This window comes from Staurois parvus, unplaced genomic scaffold (genome assembly GCF_062004578.1).
Source record: "Staurois parvus isolate SC_StPar_1 unplaced genomic scaffold, SC_StPar_1.0 ptg000572l, whole genome shotgun sequence".
Lineage (NCBI taxonomy): Eukaryota > Metazoa > Chordata > Amphibia > Anura > Ranidae > Staurois > Staurois parvus.
This window is the reverse complement of record NW_028318368.1, coordinates 5,004,145-5,022,000: the sequence shown is the minus strand read 5'-3', so window position 1 is coordinate 5,022,000 and position 17,856 is coordinate 5,004,145.

Sequence of the window (17,856 nt, the reverse complement as noted above, 5' to 3'; positions counted from 1 at the left end):
GACCGCGCAATTGGCAATCAATTTGTGATAGCGCTGAAAGCTGAAAATTGGCCTGGACGAAAAGGGGGTGAAAGTGTCCAGACTTTAAGTGGTTAATGGAGCATATATATCTTTTTATTTGGTACATTTTAAAGAAATTCCCTGCTTGGAATTTTATAATAAGCTGGCAAATGGACAAAATGGTGAAAAAAAACACACAGTACATAATCTTGTTTTTTATATTTAAAATGTATTATTTTATTTTTTGACAGGTGTAATTTCACTTCAGTAACTGGAGCAACTCAGCTGCTTATAGTTAAATGCCTCTCTCTGTGTTTGTTAACAAGAATATCATAGCGATCACATGGTTGGGAACCACAGTAATTGGCTTCCAATTGCTGTGTCTGATACAGCACTGTAACAGAACTAGAGGCCCACGCATGGGGCATGAAAAACGTTAATGTGAAAATGCAGGGAATGCACTAAAGTAAAAAAATTTTCACATTAGAACCACTTTAAACAAGAAGTGTGGCTAAAGCTCTTTTGGCCATTCTTCTCCTGAGGATCACAGGAGTGCACTTACTCTACACTCACTCCTGTGTCCCAGATTTAGCCAACAACAGGCTAAAGCCCACTTTAGGGTTCTCAACAACAGCAGCTGGCTCAGCCACTCAGAACACCGCTCAGAGCTTGAGCCAGCTGCTCCTATTCCCTGCACAGAGAGCACTGGAGGGGCAAATCAGAAAGCCGGTGACTGACAGTCACCAGCTCTCTGCTCACTGAGGACCAAGAACTGAAGGATCTCCAGTCTTTCATAGCTCAGTTCTCAGTGTAGAGTCAACGGGGGACAGATGCAGCATCGGTTCAATCTAGGTGAGTATGTAGGTTTGTTTTTTATTTTGTGAACCCATACTTCTCTTTTAAGACCTAAGTCACACCTGCAACATCCAAAGGCTCATGTATTTTAATGGTGGCTGTTCACACAGGAGCACTCGTGCCTATAGCATGATGATGCTCCAAAAGTTACTTGAACTACTTTTAAAGGCACAATTGGGTGTTTCTGGTCCCATAGTTTTGAATAGGTATGCCTGAAAATGCCCAATTAAAGTGTTTTCAAATGTTTTTTCAGACATGTTTTAGCTTGTACAGTGGGGATCAAAAGTTTGGGCACCCCAGCTAAAAATTTGTATTAATGTGCATAAAGAAGCCAAGGAAAGATGGAAAAATCTCCAAAAGGCATCAAATTACAGATTAGACATTCTTATAATATGTCAACAAAAGTTAGATTTTATTTTCATCATTTACACTTTCAAAATAACAGAAAACAAAAAAATGGCGTCTGCAAAAGTTTGGGCACCCTGCAGAATTTATAGCATGCACTGCCCCCTTTGCAAAGCTGAGACCTGCCAGTGTCATGGATTGTTCTCAATCATCGTCTGGGAAGACCAGGTGATGTCAAGCTCAAAGGTTTTAAATGCCCAGACTCATCTGACCTTGCCCCAACAATCAGCACCATGGGTTCTTCTAAGCAGTTGTCTAGAAAACTGAAACTGAAAATAGGTGACGCTCACAAAGCTGGAGAAGGCTATAAGAAGATAGCAAAGCGTTTTCAGATGTCAATATTCTCTGTTCGGAATGTAATTAAGAAATGGCAGTCATCAGGAACAGTGGAAGTTAAAGCAAGATCTTGAAGACCAAGAAAAATATCGGACAGAACAGCTCGCAGGATTGTGAGAAAAACAATTCAAAACCCACGTTTGACTGCACGATCCCTCCAGAAAGATCTGGCAGACACTGGAGTTGTGGTACACTATTCCACTATAAAGAGATACTTGTACAAATATGGTCTTCATGGAAGAGTCATCAGAAGAAAACCTCTTCTACGTCCTCACCACAAAAATCATCGTTTGAACTTTGCAAATGAACATATAGACAAGCCTGATGCATTTTGGAAACAAGTTCTGTGGACCAATGAGGTTAAAATGGAACTTTTTGGCCGGAATGAGCAAAGGTGCGTTTGGAGAAGAAGGGGCGCAGAATTTAATGAAAAGAACCTCTGTCCAACTGTTAAGCATGGGGTTGGATCAATCATGCTTTGGGGTTGTGTTGCAGCCAGTGGCACAGGGAACATCTCACGAGTAGAAGGAAAAATGGATTCAATAAAATTTCAGCAAATTTTGGATGGTAACTTGATGCCATCTGTGAAAAAGCTGAAGTTAAAGAGAGGATGGCTTATACAAATGGATAATGATCCTAAACACACCTCGAAATCCACGGGGGATTACATCAAGAGGCGTAAACTGAAGGTTTTGCCATGGCCTTCACAATCTCCTGACCTCAACATAATTGAACATTTATGGATAGACCTTAAAAGAGCAGTGCGTGACAGACAGCCCAGAAATCTCAAAGAACTGGAAGACTTTTGTAAGGAAGAATGGGCAAAGATACCTCAAAGAAGAATTGAAAGACTCTTGGCTGGCTACAAAAAGCGTTTACAAGCTGTGATACTTGCCAAAGGGGGCAGTACAAGATATTAACTCTGCAGGGTGCCCAAACTTTTGCAGACGCCATTTTTTTGTTTTCGGTTATTTTGAAAGTGTAAATGATGGAAATAAAATCTAACTTTTGTTGACATATTATAAGAATGTCTAATCTGTAATTTGATGCCTTTTGGAGATTTTTCCATCTTTCCTTGGCTTTTTTATGCACATTAATACAAATTTTTAGCTGGGGTGCCCAAACGTTCGATCCCCACTGTAAGAACTAATCTTTTCCCACAGTACTCTCCTTTGGCTAAAACAAAGATGCCTAAAGCTTGAATAGACATGTAAGATACTGAAAATATGCTTCTAAACCGCTCTTACAGTATAAGTGCACAACATACAAAGTCACTAAAAAAAATACACCTGAGAAAGCCTGAAAATTGCTCTGCTTACATGTGAATGCAGTCTAAAACCTGAGCAGAAATGATAAAGGAACTTTATAAAAGAAATTGCTTGTGGTCATCCACAAATATGGTCTACTTTTGTAATTATCTGCCCTGGCCAGTGTGAAACCACTGAGAAATTAATATTTAATGGACACACAGTGAAGATTGTCCCTCTTGTCGGACAAAGTAGACACTCTGGAAAATGTTTTACTCTATGTGGCCTGCTACTAAGAGATTAATTGCCAATAGACCATTTTATTTGTATTAAGAATGGACAGCGCAATATCATGACAAAGGAGATTGTAAGATGTTGAAGCTCAGGGCATGGCACACCTAACGGGGCACTTAGGTTTTTCTTAAAGTGCTGTAAACTGCTGAGGGGTGAAAAATATTCCAGTAAGTGGATTACTAGTAAATCACATGAAAGGAAAGCATAGTAGTGTAGCATTAGACAAAGAAAGACCTACAAAACAAAGTTGGTTCCAGGGGTCCTTATGATATCCATTGTGTGTTATAAGGTCTATGAACTAACATGCACTAGAGGGCATGCTGTTGTCTAAATGACCTCTGTAGCAATCATGCCCACAGAGATGGACGCGGTTCAACCATTTTGCTCCAAACCCTCCGTCTTGTAGATCCTTCTCCCCCTCTTGGATCATCCCCCTCCCTCTCTGAGAGCCACAGTGACATTTAGTCGGTGTGTGTGTCACAGAAGGCCAGAGCACAGAGCTCTGAGATATAAAACCCCCAAGGGAGCTGGGGCCTCTCTGTCTAAAGAACCTGTGTAATCTGGCACATCGTAAAAGGATAACCCAAGCCTTCCCCTGAGTTCAAAGACATTCCAGAGGAGTAAGAAACTAGATAACACTTTTAAAATCCATTTTTCCCCTATGTCTCAGATCATGGAATATGAGAGACTTACATAAAAAACAGGCATATCTTCAGATTGGCCACGAGAAAACAAACAGTTTGATATGTCACTCTCCTTGGCTGGAATATATAGGAAAGCAGAAAATGACATCTCTTGAACCATTCAAGTATGTATTTCATATTTCATATCTAACCGTTCCTCAGATGCGTCTGCATGTTAATCTACCCGCGGTTGGAATGTTACTTGTACCTAGGAAAAGTCATGAGCCAAAATATGAGCTAGGAGAGATTTTGGTTCTAGTTTGGGTCTCCACCCAGACACCCCTCCCCAAATGAGGCATTGGTCCTTGGTTCCAGAGACACCCCCTGCTGGGGAACTACAAAATAGGCTGTCAGGCCTAAGAGTGGGAGTTGAAGAATTCTCCCATTTAACATCAGAACCAACTTGGGAGATGGTGCCCTTTTGCTCTGAAACTTGGTCTGCTTAACCCAGGACTTTTTGGCAAGTACTTATCTACCTAAATTTCTTTCTGTTATCTGTTTGCTGTGTTATTGCTCTCTGTATATTTATATATATATATTGGTTACATCTTTTTTCTGTAAATATTTTTATTGCACCCTTTTGACCTTTTAGTAATAAATCTTTCTTTCTGAAAGTGTTGAACTGTTTCTATAGCTCCTTAATGCAACTTACGAATTCCTGCCGCTGAAGAGCGCTACTATGTGTGTTTAACCCTCTGTATAACCTGTCTGCGGTGATAGTGGTATACAGACGATTATCCAATCATCCTAGTGTTATTGATGATATTGCCGAGTTTCCTCTTTCTCTGTACAAAAAGGAGGTGGTGGCAATGTGAAGGGTTAATTGCGTAATTAACCTGACCCAGTAACAACCGCGCTCAGGCACATCGATTTGGGGTCCAGTGAGCTGGAAAATCATTGTGCAGGGTGCAGCTGGGTGTGGCATTGTTACGCACGTTATATCGTGGTTTTAGATTGGCTAGTCCTTCAGTCACGAGTTTGGTGAGAAGGTCTGGGGTCTGACGTCGCAATCGTCACAACCTCTAGCTTCTGCGTTCAAAAAAGTGAGTTAAATGTGAAGCTCTCTAACTGAATAAGATTCAGGGTCTCCCTAGCTTTTCTGAATATCTAACAAATAACAAACAGTTTGCCAAGATAATTTTTTTTCAAGAAAAAAGGGCACAAGCTCTGCAACAGAACCACATGTTTAAATGTTTAATTTCAACTGAATGAACGAAATCCAACAAATAATGATATCTTTTAAGAGACTGCAGGTCATTGAGCAGTGCTTTTAATTCCTGAAACAGAAGGGATTTCCATGTTTGTTTCTGAAAACCTATTTAAATACTACCATAACTGCCAACATTACGCACAATGATTTTTCTTACAAATAATTGTCCTACAGTTTTTTGTGCTTATATACATTTATGCCTTTTTTGTCTTGTGTATCAAGGTTGCAAGGACGTATAACACTGTGAAATCCACCAATCAAGGATGCTTTCTATTGTATGATAAATATTCATGATAAGCTGGAAGGTCTGTTTCTTAATTGGACTGTCACACAGTTTTGTAGAAACATTATTTATTTTACCAAACACTAGTCATTATACAAAAGGTATTAAAAATTATTATTTTTTCAGTGGGAACCTGAGGAAATGCAGTCCAGTACCTCCAGTACTGAATGTATGTACTGGCAAGTGGTGCTGGGGTGTCTTGCATGCTGACTGCTGGGGGATCACTAAAGAGATATATTTTTGTGAGACAACTCTATTGTTGATGGTGGGGCATCTGTTGTTTTTGGGTTGACAATTGTTGCTAGAAGGGATCTATTGTTGCTGGCTTATAGACAGTGTATTGATGCTGGCTGCTGGGGGGTCTGTTGCTGCTGCTGCTAGGGGGTCTATTGTTGCTGGGGTGGTATTTTTTCAAGGGGGGAGTTCATTGTTGCTGGGGGAATCTTTTGTTGTGGGGGATCTATTGTTGCTGGGGGTCCATTGTTGCTGGTTGAGCGACATCTATTTTACTGCGTTTCTTATCATTATCATTAACAAATCCCATACAAATGACTTAGCACCACAAAATGATACTTGGCTCTGCATTCTCTAAAAGGGGTGGTACTGGGAAGTGGGTAGAGGGTGGAACCAAGAGACGGTGCTCGGAGGTAGATAGGGGGGAGGAGACAAGAGGTGACTCAAAGGGGGGCATTCCGGGACCTATTCTCTGAGAAAAAAAGCCCTGTGTATATATATACTGTATATATATACATTATTATTATACAGGATTTATAAAGCACCAACAGTTTGTGCAGCGCTTTACAATATAAAGGGAGACAGTACAATTACAATACATTTCAGTACAGAAGGAATGCATGTGGAGTTTACAATCTATTGCAAAAAAGTATTGGGACACCTGCCTGCACATGGAGCTTATAATCTATTGCAAAAAAGTATTGGGATGCCTGCCTATGCACTGTTGTTGTGCTAATCTGAAGGCCACCCAAAGTCTGGAGGTCTTTAGCTATTGACTCTGCAGACAGCTGGCGACTTCTGCACACTGTACGCTTCAGCATGCGCTGACTCCGCTCTGTCGTTTTATGTGACCTACCACTTTGTGTCTGAGTTGCTTTTGTTCCCAGTTGCTTACACTTTGTTATAATACCACAAACAGTTGACCGTAGCAAGGAAATTTCATGGAAGGACTTATTGCATAGGTGGCAACCTATCACGGTACCATGCTTATCACTGAACTCCTGAGAGCGACCCATTATTTCACGAGTGTTTATATATACTGTATATCTTGATCCTTCAATAGTGAAATTTATTGCAAAATCATGCTCTGTATTTTATATTGTATAAAATATTGTATATGTGTATTATTATTTAAAGCATAGTGGATGAGCTCTTGCCATAAAAGTTAAGGAAAGTATGCATATCATACTTGTACATTAAATCCCATATTTTGAAATATGCTGGCCTTTGACCAGAGATGCCAGCAGTGGTTTACTGGTTCTCCAGCTTTCAAGTTAAAGTATCCATCTGATATTTCACATACATGCCAGAAGGGGAAGATGGGGTGTGATGGGGAAGGGGTGTTGGCCAGAGACATATCTCCCAGCATTCCCTGCACTGGCAGTTACAGCTCTGTTGCCTATAAATGGAATAGCCAATCAGGAGAGTAAAAGAGGTCACTCAGCCATAGAGAGCCAATCAGGACAGAGGACACAGCATAGGTAAACTTCAGGGACCAAATGGCAATCAGGAGAGGAGCACCAATGAAGACCTGCCAGTATTGGGTGTGACACCAAGAGAGCTGGAGGCAAACACAGACTGCAGGGATCAATCAGATGGGCAGAAAAAGGAAAGGCAAAGTGAGTGTAGCCAATCAGAATGGAGCAGGGAGAGCAACAGGGAGAGCCAGCTTGCTGCAGTGCCATGTACATCTCCTTCTTCATCATCTTCATCATCTGTGTACTCAACTGTCATAGAGGATCAGACCAGAGTGTCACTGGGATTGTCAGTGCTATGAGATGGGTGTCTACCTGGGTCTGTATTATGTCATCCTAATGATGATGAACCACCATTTTTGATGCCCCCAGTCACTTTTCAGAGTCACTCCATTTCAGTCATTGCAGGAAAAACTAATAGGTATTCTAGCTTTGTTCGTGGAATATTCCATTCATGAGTTTGACATATAAAAGGACTTAAACACTCATACTGACTGTGACTAAGCTCGTCAATGTTTTAGTATTTTATAACTGGATGGCATAAGAACAGAATGACTCTCTCTGCACTGGTATGGTATTATTAGATCTATTTAATGAGCAATTTTTGCTAAGTGAACTTTTGTCAGCCATAATTGGATGGTGATCAAAACAGAATTGAATACATAATTGTTTATTGAAAGTTTTATAGCCTTAATATCGGAAGTATCTACACACTTGGCAGGTCCCTTTTCATATTAATACTGAATGCACCCATTATTGAAAGGGGCGGCTGCTGTGTAGATGCAGCAATCTTCAGGAACTGACTATTGAATGACATCAATAAGCTCCCCAGCATGTCATTGTTGGATTTATGTTAGATATGTTTCCTGGTGAACAAATCTGTGTTGACAAGAGCTGGATAATGACCTACGTACTTTATTCATGAAAAAATTCTGAACTGTGGCTGCTGTAAGCACATTCATGCTAGACAGGCCCCTTCTGTGCTTTTTGAGATTTATTTCTTTATTGGTGAATGGGCATCTGACATTTAGATGGGCATTTGATACAAATATTTAACTGTCATGAATGTACATATATATCTCTCTTTGTAAGAACAAATGGCTTTGGATTAAAAAAAAAAGCTGGAGTAATATCAAAGTTTGCAGCAGACAATGTAACAGTACCGCCAATGAAATGCCGGAACAAGACCAAGGCTGAATTCATTTTACATACATTAAAGCGTAACTAAACCCACCAGTTTAACTTTTTCCCAAAACAGTTACATTCAAGGCATGTCATGAATGATAACTGTCATATTTGCTTGTGCTCTCAACTGAACTGTCAAGTGTCATAACTGAACAAAGGCTAAGATGGCAGCTTCCTTTCAAAATCACTGTATTAAACTAGCATGTGTATATCTTGAAGAAAAGTCTGCTATGAGTTATGAAGGCTACCACTCAACCAAAGGCAGTCAGCCTTTGGATAACAGCATATCTTTTAGATAATAGTATGGGTGACAATGGTCACCAGTACAAATAGAGGGTTGATTCTTCCGAAAAACCACAACAGTAAAATCAGTCTGTATATGCAGTAAAGCATGCTTGTTATACTCACTGTGGAACCTGAGGGGTTAATCCTCAGCATTGTGTTAAATCGCTGTTTGGTCCTGTTTTCTCTGCCCTTCCTCTTGTTCAAATGTCCACCTGATAAGACAGACTGAACCTGTAGTCACATGCACATACTCAGTTTAGTGTGTATTGATAGAGAGGTTATTTTCTTTCTTGGGAGAGTACATGTGATCAGCACAGGGCCAATCAGCACTGTCCAGACAGAGGGTCAGGGATTTTGCATCCTCCTGGAGCAGAAAGAAAACTCCTCCTACAAACTTTAACCAGTGCTCTGCTGAAGTCAAAAGACGGCTCTAACTGCTGATGAGAAAAGGTATTTAGCAGTTAATATTTACTAATATAATTGCATTTCTATGTTCTGTATACTGTGGGAGACCAGATATAGTGAATGCAGGGACCTGGGTTTAGTTACACTTTAAGCCTTATACACATAATCAGAAAATCGTACAAAAAATACAGCTTTCGAAATGATGGTATGATTATTTGTCCGTTAGTACACAGCTTTTGAGAGCAGATCATGACAGTTGATCTGAAATTATCCGAAGGGCAAACACAAAAACGTTTCTCGCACTATACCAGATTTTACATTTTTTGATTAACCATTTCAATACCGGGCAATTTTACACCTTCCTGCCCAGGCCAGTTTTCACGTTTCAGCGCTCTCACACTTTGAATGAGAATTGCACGGTCATACAACATTGTACCCAAACTAAAATTTTATCATTTTCTTCACACAACTAGAGCTTTCTTTTGGTGGTATTTAATCACCACTGGGGTTTTTATTTTTTGCTAAATTAACAAAAAAAGACCAAAAATTTTGAAAAAAAAACACGTTTTTCTTTGTTTCTGTTATAAAAGTTTACAAATAAATAATTGTTCTTCATAAATTTAGGCCAAGATGTATTCTGCTACATGTCTTTGGTGAAAATAACCCAAATTAGGATGTATTATTTAGTTTGTAGGAAAGTTATAGAGTTCACAAACTATGGGATATATCTGAATATTGATCAATCCTGAAGTACTGACAGCCAATCTAATTTCTTGAGCTCCAAGAAAGTCAGAATAGTACAGATATCCCAAAATGACCCCTTTTTGCAGAGTAGACAGTCCGACGTACTTCATAAGAGGAATGGTGAGTTTTTTGAAGTTGTATTTTTTTTGTCATAATTTTTCGGAAAATTAAAAAATGTAAAAAATTATTTTCACTATTTTTTTTTTACATACTGTCACCAGTGCAGTACAGCATTATCATATAACTGGCATAGCGGTGAACAGGGACACTGACTGGTGACAGTATGAAAAAAAAAATTTTTTTTTTTATTTTTTTTTTATTTTTTTATTATTTTTAATTTTTTATTACATTTTTTTTTATTTTTTTTAAGATTTTTTTTTCATATGTTACTATGACCAAAGTAGTACAATGTTACCATAGTAACATTGTACTACTTTGGGGAAGTGATCAGTATTGATCTGCGCATGTGCGGGAGGATGCCAAAAGGCGTATACCCTGGAAATCTACAGCACTTTTGCGGCCGCCAAACGGCTATAGGCCGGGCGGCTAATGGTTAATCAGTAAAGTTTTCATCTGAAAATAAAATACATTACATCACTTCCAAAATTCTTTTGTGTCACATAGTTGAGTAACCTCTTCATTTTTGATATGGAGATTAGCATGCAAAAATTAAAAAAAAACAGACGATCATTCTTCCAATATTCTCATCGAGCGTATGAGGCATTAATGAGGACACCCAGACAGCGATATAAACTTAAAAGAGGAACTAACCTTTCCTCAATCTATCCAAAACTAAAAAAAGCTTTGTCTAGAGATACACTTTAATGATTACAGAGCTGCTTTAATTTGTATTTTTCCCATGTTCCTGGAGTACTATGTTTTTGTAAATATGTTGCCAAAACATTAAGCCTGTGTTTTGTCTGCAGGCAGTGTAAACTCAAAAGACCACAAAAACACAAAACCTTTACATTTCAACCAGCAAAACAAAAAGTCACACAAAGTCTTAAACAAGACTCAGGAGAACACAGCTGAATGACTCATAAGATTACAATGATATTAAAGAAAGTAAAAGCTCTGGGGATAGCATATATTGGAATTCTAGCTTAAAACATCTACAAAAACTGCAGTGCAGATGGACCCTGCAGCAAAGGTTTAAAAACGTATAGGTGTTTATTAAATACTGATTTATAATTTCTTAGAAGCTTGCAATGAAAATATGCCTTGAAAGCACCACACCCTGTATGAAATTAGTTTCAATTGTTCATTTTCAAATGATTATTAAAAGCTGCTGCCATTAAATTCTAAACAGCCTGTTTAGAACGTGTTGTCCTGGCGATTTGTTGAATGCCATTTCAACTCAATTCTGCATAAAAAGGGTGGTTTTCTAATAAACATGTCGAGGAAGTGCATTGTGGTTATAATAAAATGCAATTAATATTTATTTTCAATGAACCTACCCACTTTACTGTAGGGATCTTTGAATTAAACTCCCACTGGACACTTGTATCTACAGGTAAGCTTATAACAAAGGTCCCTGTAGCCAATGACATCACTGACGCATGAGCTATGAAGGAATGGCATACCTGTGCCATTCCTTCAGAGATCTGTAAAAAAATTAATTATATATCACTCCAAAATATTATAATAAAATGAAATAAATATATATGAAATATATATATGAAATTATAAGTCCCACTCCAAATAGGTGAAAAAATATTTAAAAAAATCGTATATATATATATTTCATTGTATTATAATATTTTGGAGTGATATATAATTAATTTTTTTTAATATTTTTTTTTGCGCTGTTTTTATGGTTGAAATATTTTTGGTGTGGGTTTGTACTGATGAGCAGCAGCATTTATTTGTTTATTTTATTTGTCTAATTTCGGCGCTGGTGATTTATGTTTAAAATATCTTTAGAGATCTGTGCCCTGCCTGAGACTCCCGCACTCATGTGCAGGAGTGATTTCATTGCAGTTCGGCCAATCAAGCGGCCAAAGCCTGTGGACCGGAAAAGAAGACCTGGTGAAGATGGAAGCCCTGTCAATGGTGACACGAACTGACTAACTGTCACTGACATCCCCAGTGACACCAATATAGTGATCAGTGCTAATAAAAAGTTCTGACACTATACTAATGACACTGGGCAAGAAAGGGTTAACATCTGGGGTGATCAAAGGGTTAACTGTGTGCTGTTTTACTGTGTAAGCACATTGCTTTGTATTGCTCTGCATAGCAGAGCAATATAAAGCAATGTGCATGACCTGACAGGGGAGAGATCTGTATTACTTACATACAAGTCTCTCCCCCGTCGGTGATACACAACGATCACCGGGTGTTGGTGGGGAATCACAGGCCAGGACCAACAGGTGAGGCCACCAATGGCGGCATGGGTAGGGCATGCGTGACTTGCACGTGCCCCTTACCCTGAAATGCAAAATCAAGTATATATACGTGCTTTTGCGCACCCCTTGTGGCCCTGTAGCAGTATTTCTGCTATAGAGCGGCGGGAAAGAGGTTAAAAGAAAATTGGTTGGAGTGGTTTACCGCTGCTTTAAAATAAAACCTTAGCTTAATTTTTAAATACAATACTTTTTACCATATTTCCTCCTTCATTGCATTATGTGGTATGTTGATGTGAAACCGCTTGACAGCAATTTTCTGTCTACATGCATACAGTGATGGCTGCATGGCATTGGACAACAATGGACCATGCCACATATTTTGAAACAGCCACTTGCAGCCTCCACCAGAAGCCAGTATAAAACTGTGACAATGAATAAACAGTTATATGATGACGCTGCACTGCACTGGTGACAGTATGTAAAAAGAAAATAGTGAAAATAAGTTTTTAAATTTCTTTATTTTCCGAAAAATGACAAAAAAATTACAAGTTCAAAAAACTCGCCATGCCTCTTATAAAATACGTTGGACTTTCTACTTTGCAAAAAGGGGTCATTTAGGGGATATCTGTACTGTTCTGATATTCTTGGACCTCAAGAAATAAGATTGGCTGTCAGTACTTCAGAATTGATCAATTTTCAGATATATCCCATAGTTTGTGAACTCTATAACTTACCTACAGACTAAATAATAAATACTGATTTGGGTTATTTTCACTAAAGAAATGTAGCAAAATACATCCTGGCCTACATTTATGAAGAACAATTATTGATTTGCAAACTTTTATAACAGGAACAAAGAAAAACAAGTGTTTTTTTAAAAAGTTTTGGTCTTTTTTTGTTAATTTAGCACACAATAAAAAACCCAGTGGTGAGTAAATACCACTAAAAGAAATCTCTAGTTGTGTGAAGAAAATTATAAAATTTTAGTTTGGGTACAGTGTTGTATGACCGCGTGTGAGAGCGCTGAAACCTGAAAATTAGCCTGGGCAGGAAGGAGGTAAAAGTGCCGGTATGGAAGTGGTTAAACTAGTGAACCTACTAAGCAGGCCAGAACAGCAGGTTCATAATAATCCTAGCTCCTGCAGCTGTCCTTACTTACCTTATGTTACCCGTGTTTCTCCACCACTTTGTTCATCTGCAAGAAAGGAGAACATTAAAACGTGTTGCTATTGCTAGATAGCTTTAAAAGGAAAAGAAATAGGTAGACTTTTGTGGTGCCATGCCCCAGACATTTTAAAACAATTTTTTTAATAAGGATACATTACAAAATATTTTTTTGTAACAAACATATGGTTAAAAATCTTTGTTTTAAATAAAATACATACCGTAGATACAAAAGTCGTGCCTCCCTTTAGCTACAAGTGTATGGATCCCACTGTGCATAGATCATTATAGATGTTTAGTCCAGTGACCTTAGGCATGAGCTTGGGGTGTCCACTACATCAATGAGTTGCCTCAACATGTTTCACAGCCTACCCCCCATCATCGGGAGGTGTAGGTGAGCCAGACAAAATATATTTTACAAGAAGATTCAGAATTACACAACATATACAAATTATATTGGTATTACAAAATACAGTAGTGTAGGTATGAACAACTTTACAAAGTCTTACCAAACCAATTAGGAGCTCCAACAACTTGGCAGTAAGGAGCTAAAGGCCTGTAATAAAGAGTCTTGGGACCTTTCAGGAAACCCTTGTACTTAACTTGTACTTAGAGATTGAAATAATAGGCAAAAAGGAAATGTAAACTCCTTTGGAGCTGCCCCATCTTACCCTTCTATCCTAGGTACTAGCTCATGAATGTCCTATGGTAACTATAGCTCACAAATTGCTGTTCTATTCAACATGCCCCCTTCAGTTTACGTAGAGATGGAGTAAGCATTCCTGATCTCACTGTTGTATGGAAATATCCACCTGTATCCTAGTAATTCATTCACCAAACACAAGTCAGAGTATAGCCCCTTGTTTCTGATAAATGTAATGCTGGCAGTCAGGGCAGATAAAGCTCAAATTAATAATAAAGGGGGGATGGATTTGATCTTTGCTTCATTTTGTATTGCTTTTTGAGTCTACATTGGAAGAATTTCTCCTCACTTCCTGTCTGCTTGAGAGGTGTCTACTTGTCAGGCAAAGCAGAAAGTGGGAGAAAATCTAAATGATGGATTTGTAAGTTCTTAGAATGTAAATTGTTCTCAGTAGGATATGTTCAGTCTTAGCTTAGCCGTAAGTACAATTTTGTATCCCAGCTCCTATGCACAGTTCTCCAACAGTTTACAGGCATGCTATTACACAGCTGTAATAATAAGTGATGTAAAACAGTGGAGTAACTATTGTCATAGCAGCCCACACATCTGCTATGGAGCCTAGGGGTAGGATGGGGCCCCATTGGAGAGTCTGCTGAGGCACATTAACTATTTGTCATCCTGAGGACCCCCCCCCCCCTGACTGGGCCATTTTTTTGCGTTACAGCACTGTGTTATTTTAACTGACAATTGTGCAGTCATGCAACGCTGCACCCAAACAAAATTGACATCCTTTTTTCCCACAAATTGAGCTGTCTTTCTGTGGTATTTGATTGCCTGTGTGTTTTTGATTTTTTTGCGCTATAAGCAAAAAAAGACCAACAATTTTGAGAAAGAAACTATATTTTGGAATTTTTGCTATTAAACATGTCCAGTGAATAAATCTAAAAAATAAAATTTTGTCAGAAATGTAGGCCCAAATGTACTCTGCTACATGTCTTTGCTGAAAAAAAAATCCCAATATGTGTAAATTAATTGGTTTACATGAAAGTTATAGCGTTTACAAATGGCTGTATCGATACTGGGATTTTTCTTTTTCTACTGGTAATGTCGGCAATCAGCGACTTTTAGCGGGACTGCAGGGCTGCGGTGGACATTCTGACACTGGGGGAGAACTAACTTGGTGTTCCTGACATCCCCAGCACCAATACAGTGATCAGTGCTATAAAAACACACTGACACTGTACTAATAACACTGGGCAGGAAGGGGTTAATGTGAGGGCAATCAAAGTGTTAACTATGTGCAGGGAGTGTTTTACTAGGTGGCAGGGGGTGTGTGCTTTACTGTAAGCACACTAATAGGGATGGCTGTGCTGTGTACAGCCATCCCGAGCAGTGAGCTCAAGCTGACAGAGAGGGAGACTGTTTGTAAACAAAACCGTCTTCCTCCTTGTCGATGATTGTTTGTAATCACTGGGCACTGGCGGGTAATTACCGGCCAGGACCCGGTGATTGACGTCCGTGGCCATGAATTGTGGCGCGGGTAGGGCTCGCGCATGCCCCCTACCCGGATATGCAAAATCACGTTTTTATATGTGATTTTGCGCACAGGTGCTGCCCTGTAGCAGTATATCTGCTATAGGGTGGTCCTTAAGTGGTTAAACATAGAAATCATGTGTAGGTATTATTATTATTACAGGTACATCAATTTATGCAGTGCTTTTACATATACACCCTGTTCAAAATTATTATGCAAATTCTATTTAAGTGTCACAAAGATTAAATATTTTGTTTTTCAGTTTAACTCATGGATGGCATTGTGTGTCAGGGCTCTTTTGATCACTGAAAACAATCTCGGACACCTGTGATAATTAGATTGGCAGGTGAGCCCAATTTAAGGAAAAACTACTAAAGGAGGGTGTTCCACATTATTAAGCAGAGCACCATTTTCAAGCAATATCGGGAAGAAAAAGGATCTCTCTGCTGCCGAAAAGAGTGAAATAGTTCAATGCCTTGGACGAGGTATGAAAACATTAGATATTTCACGAAAACTTAAGCGTGATCATTGCACTATTAAGAGATTTGTGGCTGATTCAGAGCACAGATGGGTTCGTGCAGATAAAGGCACATTGAGGAAGATTTCATGCATCGGATCAAGAGAGCAGCTGCTAAAATACCATTACATAGCAGGAAACAGATATTTGAAGCTGCTGGTGCCTCTGGAGTCCCACGGACATCAAGGTGTAGAGTCCTCCAGAGCCTTGCAACTGTGCATAAACCTTCTATTTGGCCACCACTAACCAATGCTCACAAGCAGAAATGGCTGCATTGGGCAGAAAAATACATGAAGACTAATTTTCAAACAGTCCTGTTCACTGATGAGTGCCGTGCAACCCTGGATGGTCCAGATGGATGGAGTAGTGGATGGTTGGTGGATGGCCACCCTGTTCCAACAAGGCTGCGACGACAGCAAGGCGGTGGAGGAGTCATGTTTTGGGCCGGAATCATGGGAACAGAGCTGGTCGGCCCCTTTAGGGTCCCCGAAGGTGTAAAGATGACCTATGCAAAGTATGTGGAGTTTATGACTGGCCACTTTCTTGCCTGGTACAGAAGGAAGAACTATGCTTTCCCTAATAAAATCATCTTCATGCATGACAATGCACCATCTCATACTGCAAAGAATACCTCTGCATCAATGGCTGCTATGGGGATAAAAGGAGAGAAAGTCATGGTGTGGTCTCCATCCTCCCCTGACCTCAATCCTATTGAGAACCTTTGGAGCATCCTCAAGCAAAAGATCTATGAGGGCGGGAGGAAGTTTACATCCAAACAGCAGCTCTGGGAGGCTATTCTGACATCTTGCAAACAAATTCAAACAGAAACTGTCCAAAAACTCACAAGTTCAATGGATGCAAGACTTGTGAAGCTGCTATCAAATAAGGGGTCCTATGTTACAATGTAACGTGACCTGTTAAAATGTTTAAAAAGTTAAAATGTTGTTATAAGTTTGATTTAAAAAGCTTTTGATTTCAGTAAATATGCTGCAAACACAACAAATGACAATCTTCAGTTCTTTACAACCTATACAGTGTTTTGAAACTTACTGTGTGTAATAATTTGGAACAGCGCATTGTATGTTTTTTATGTTTAAAAAAAATACTGTTGTTCAATAAAATGTGAATTGTACTCTTAATAGTTGATAACATGAGAATTATGCTGACTGTTATTTACATCAATTATTTAGGTAAATGACAAAAATAACATTTGCATAATATTTTGGAACAGGGTGTATGTTTTGTACATATTAGGAACAATTTAGACAGGATCCAATTAACCTACCAGCATGTCTTTGGAGTGTGGTATTGTAGCAATGGCTGGGTTTCTTTAAGCCACCTAGTAGTGCAAATAAATCGTCCTGCATATACTTTTCCCCCCTTCTACTCTGCTGTGATAAAGGATCAGTACAAGGAAAGAGGAGAGAAACCTGTGATTCTGATTGGCTACTTCTGTGAAGACTGGACTGGACTCGCCTCTGGCAACATTGCAAAGGAATGCTGATTGGTTGGGCAGGCCAGGATGGTCATCATGCAGGCCACATGGAGGAGTGGGAGGCCCTGCCCACTGACCGATGGAACTCAGTCTTCCAGGACCTGTAAGACTGAAGTTACACCACTGAGATAAGCATGAGTGTAAATTTAGAATAATGTGTGTGAAAAAGTATTTCTGGAGCATGCTCAGTATATTTGCTCTAAAGCAGATAGTGATTAATATTTTGATTGCTGTGTTAGGGCTCATTGACACTTGCAGCTAGGGAGTGGTAAACTGGACAGTTGATAAGCAGCAGTACTATTGATAAAACTTTATCATGGTGATGTGGCTTTTAATGATAAACTACTTCCCACCCAGGCCAATTCTGACATTCCTCTCCTACATGTAAAAATCATATTTTTTTTGCAAGAAAATTACTCAGATCTCCCAAACATTATATATTTTTTTAAGCAGAGGCCCTAGAGAATAAAATAGTGTTGCAATTTTTTATGTCACATAGTATTTATGTAGCAAT